We start from the raw sequence: 5,013 nt of genomic DNA on the forward strand, positions 1-5,013 counted from the left end.
ATATATATGTATGTATGTATGATAACCTTGCTGGCCGAAACTTCAAAGTCACTAAAAATAATATTCTTGTTTATGAATATTAAATTTGTACTCTACAAAAGCATAGAATAACCCATCAGATTAATGTGCAATTGTTTTTATTAGAACTGAATATATATTAGGTAAACTGTGCTACTCCACACGTATCCAGATTGTCTTTCACTTTTAATACCTTTAATTGGTTGCGAGGTGATGAGGTTGTGAGGCTGGTAACAAAATTGTTCTTCCGGTCCATTACTTTCTCAGTTCAAAATTGTCCCGGGATCAACTTTGCCTTTCATCCTCTGGAGTCGATAAAATGAAGCATCAATTAAGTCCTGGGATGAATGGCATCGACTAACCACCCCCACCTCCTCTCGAAATGGTTGTTCTTGTGCCAAATTTGAAACCTTTATCATTATTCCGGGCAATCCTTCGGTATTAGTGGACGACATCATTCACACACAACTTTCCCTCATGATATTAATGTTTCGGGTTCTGCTTTTAATTGGGTTGTTTTAAAACCAGATTTCTCTGTTAATTATGTAGGAGTGAAGCAGTTGTGCAACAGTGTCTGGGGTACATTGTGAGAACTTGAGTACGGGGTGATGTCATCTGTGTACCAGGTGTTCTATACGCTTTGTGGGGGTGTAAGAAGGACTTAAAGTAGATTAATAAACGTGCGGAGACGACAAATGTTTGTCGTTTCCCCCATTCCAGAAATTACAAGTTTTAGAAGTGTTTTGTGCAGTACTTAGGCTTGGCAACCTATCTGTTATTTTCTCCAGTCAATGTTATTGTTTAGGTCCTAGGATGGGTGGAGGTAATCGGTTGTTGTTGTTGTCAATGTTAATAGTATTCTTGTTTAAGAATAAACACACGCACGCGCAGTGGGAATGAAACCGAAATCATGGGGCTGGGAAGCTTAGCCAATAGGACATCCCTCTCATTAGCTGTCAATTAGACATCACACTGGTTTCGATACCTTGGTATTATGACTCCCTTCAGTCGTTTCAACCAGCGTTGATGCTCTCAGATAATACTTGGCTCCCTCCTTCGTCATCACACCAAACTAAGTATAACTGGAACCACTCCAAACCAATTCCAACTACTTCACCCAAATACTACGCGAGGGTTTGTTCTATGTCGTCAATTTTAGCCTTCTCAAATTCGTCAGCCAATTTCATGATGAAACATCTTTTTTTCTCTTCATTTCATGAGTCATCTCTCTCTGTTGTTCTTCCTTAAGTCCAATGTCAGCAAAGTTGGGCAAATATTTGAACGCCGTAATGGTGTCGAAACACCTACAGCCGTACTTATGTCTGTGAAGAGGAGTATTTGTACATTGGGGGGGGGGCTTTGTGGATTGTGTGCGTGCTTGTATGTGTGTGTGTGTGTAAATTTGAGTGTGTGCGATTGCTTGAATTTGTAAGTAAATAGAAGATATGTATAAAGAGGGGGGGAGGATAAGAGGAAAGGAAGAAGTGATGAAAAGGAAGGAGGCAAGAAAAAGAAAACGATAAAAAGGAAGAAGAGACTGAGAGAGAGAAGGGGAGTGAGAATAGAGAAACGAAGAAAGAGAGAGAGAGAAGAGAAAGGGAGAGAAAGTAAGAGGAAGAGAGAGAGGGGGAGAGAAAGAGGATGAGAACGAGAGTAGGGAGAGTGAGAGAGTGAGAGGAAGAGAAAGACTGAAAGGGAGAGAAGGCAAGTGAGAAAGAGAGTGAATGTCAGAATGTCAAATAGTGGTGGATCAAGTGTGTGTGTGTGTGTGTGGTTTAGATTAATATAAGTAAAATATCGTCTGAAAAGAAACAAAAATGGAGACCTTTAATGAAGAAAGGAAATAAAATATAATAAAAGAGATCAAAAGCAGACGATACCAAAATGTCGTCGCTATGGTTTCACCTTTTTGTTTTTAGTTTTGTGTCACTTTTTATTCTAATGAAATATTATTTTTGTCTGATGAATCATAAAGTGTCAGTTGGTGTTGATAATAATTATTGTTGACCAGCAGACCATAACTGGACATTGCAGCTATCATTGGGCGGTCTTAATACACAATACTGACCACTACTAACACATAACTTAACACAAAACGCATTCTGGTCAACGGAACATTAACAGAAAAGGGTAAAGTGGGCAGCAGGGGAGTATTGTTGTTGTTGTTGTTGGTGGTGGTGGTGGTCGTCGTCGTCGTCGTCGTCGTGGCGGTGACGATGTTACTGTTGCTGCTGCTGCTGTTTTTGTTGTACTGAAGTCGATGCTATCAATAGTCCCCATCCCCTCAAAATTGCTACCCTTCAGTCTAAACCAGAAGGACTGTTAAGTACTAGAAAAAAGGAACAGGGTAGATCCATTCAATCGATTTCCTGTAACATCTCCCGCCTCATTTTTGATAGCTATACCTGTGTGGCCGAATAGTTAAGAAGTTCACTTCGGAACCACGAGGTCCCGAGCTCTATCCCACAGTCTGGTATTGTTAGCAAATCCATTTTCTATAAGCTTCAGTTACATATATATGTGTTTGTGCGTGCGCGTGTGTGTGTATGTTTGCCTGTATGGACAGGCTTCCATACAGTTTCTGTTTCCCGAATCTACTGACAAGGCATTAGTCGGTCAGGGGCTACAGTAGAAGACACTTGCCCAGTGTACCGCCGCGCAGTGGGACTGAACTAGAAACCACATAGTTGCAAAACAAAGCTTCTTAATTTAACTGGGAAACGGAAACGGTAAGAAGCCCATCTGGTAGATTGTACATGTAATTCAAAGATATCGCCTTGTCACACTGAGAATTTGTACTCTACAAAAGCATAGAATAACCCATCAGATTAATGTGCAATTGTTTTTATTAGAACTGAATATATATTAGGTAAACTGTGCTACTCCACACGTATCCAGATTGTCTTTCACTTTTAATACCTTTAATTGGTTGCGAGGTGATGAGGTTGTGAGGTTGGTAACAAAATTGTGGTATTCAGTCACTTCCACTATAATAATCGATATACAATCAAGCGATGGCTTTTGAATGTTTTTTTGTTGTTGTGTATCATTGTTGTTTAGGCCAATATAATGTCTTGCAGCAATGGTATTGTCGAGGTAGACTTTAACATAGAAAACCAAAATGTCTGAAAGACACCGTCACAAAAACAATTACAAGAATTGATGCAGGTCCGTGGAGGAATAAGTCACAATATTATCGGTTGTTGATAGCGGAACTGGCCATATTTTGTTGACGAGAACAGCTGAACTTAATCGGGTTCCGCTAAAACGTGTAATGACATTTATGATTGATCGACAAATGAAAAGAAATTAAATTTAAACCGTTTTTAGTAACATGGGAACTGACATTTAGATTAATAACTGGAGTATATCCAGACATGTTTTTATTTATTTTTACACTTGGAAACATAAATGCAGTTTCTATGATACATTTTAGTTGTGAAAGCACTTATGCAAGATGCCTCATTATGGAAAGTACTATTGTGTGCAACTCCCATCCGAAGACAAGACATACGTTTATCAATATTGGATACTAGATTTCTTAAGATTATACGATGGTATTTCGAATCCTTACCCTTTTTTTTTTAATCTTCCGAACAGAACGATAGATATATCGTCAGCCAATAATATTACTTTGTAACATTCTGCCAATCAACCAGTGTGTGCCATGCAATTCAAAATGTTTAGTGTACTTTATGTTCTATTTTTCATAATCGTCCGAAGATCAGCAACGAAAAACTCACACGAGCGAATTGAGAAGTTTCGGCTTCCAATAAATTATAGTAGTAGTAGTAGTAGTAGTAGTAGTAGTAGTAGTAGTAGTAGTAGTAGTAGTTAAGGTGGATTACAGGATCCTCTGGGCGCCGATAACATGATTAGCAGCATTTCATTACGTTCTGAGTTGAAATTCCACCGTGGTCGACATCCCTTTGGGGTCGATAAAATAAGTACCAATTGAACACTGCGATTGATATAGAACAGCAGAAAGTAAAAGGAGAAGTGGTCCCTAGAAATTTTTTCAAGTAAAAAATGGTCCCTTGCCTGAAAAAGGTTGGGAACCACTGCTCTAGACTCTAGACTAGAGTCAATAAAATACGGTACCAGTCATTTACTGGTGACAAGATAGCCAACTGCATCCCCCTCCTCCAAACAAATGATTTAATTTTAGGAAAGTTGAATATTCTTGATCAAATCCTCTGAAATGATTCACATTCTTATCCTCCTCCAGGGTCCTCTGGATAAAGATAAAAGGGTCAAGTCCATTGACTCTTATTTCCACACCAAACCCAGAAATGACTGTAAGAATTTGTTTTAATTAAGATTGGGAGTGAGCTGAGCCGATGGTATGGGTTCGATTCCTAGTCGGACAGCCATCCACTTAGTTCGTTTTATTATTATTTGGGAAAGGCATGACGATCACAACATATCACCTCCTCTATGTCACAACAAAGTATAAGCTTTTTGAGTCTTATCAAAGGGACAAGAAAGGAAACTGATAAATTGAATTTTAAAAAAACAGCATAAAAGGTGGGTGCTTAGTGAAATAGAGACATAGATAGATACATAGAGAGAGAGAGAGAGAGAGAGAGAAAGAGAGAGAGAGAGAGACAGACAGATACAGAGAGACAAATAGATAGACAGAAAGACAGAGAGAGAGAGACAGACTGATAGATAGATAGAGAGAGAGAGAGAGGGGGAGAGGGAGAGAGAGAGAGAGAGAGAGAGGGAGAGAGAAAGACAGAGAGAGACAGACAGACAAATAGATAGACGGAAAGACAGAGAAATAGACAGACTGATAGATAGATCGATAGATAGATAGAACGATAGATAGATCGATAGATAGATAGATAGATAGATAGATAGATAGATAGATAGATAGATAGATAGACACAAGATGTGCACTGAAATCAAAAACTGAAAAGAGAAAGTTTTGACAAACTTACATCTAAGTGTGAAATATTTGCCTTCATTGAATAAACCAGAGACAGTTGTTAT

General features: G+C 38.7%; 1 protein-coding gene across 1 annotated transcript in view; it reads right to left on the reverse strand.

The window, feature by feature from the left end:
- Window positions 1–5,007, reverse strand: part of LOC106871290 (myogenesis-regulating glycosidase) — a 44,609-nt gene extending 39,602 nt beyond the window's left edge. The window contains exon 1 of the mRNA XM_052975094.1: window positions 4,962–5,007. The gene's annotated coding sequence lies outside the window, so the exon portion shown is untranslated. The remainder of the gene's footprint in view (window positions 1–4,961) is intronic.
- Between the last annotated feature and the right edge of the window lie 6 nt (window positions 5,008–5,013).

The sequence above is a fragment of the Octopus bimaculoides genome, chromosome 20 (genome assembly GCF_001194135.2).
Source record: "Octopus bimaculoides isolate UCB-OBI-ISO-001 chromosome 20, ASM119413v2, whole genome shotgun sequence".
NCBI classification, from domain to species: Eukaryota; Metazoa; Mollusca; class Cephalopoda; order Octopoda; family Octopodidae; genus Octopus; species Octopus bimaculoides.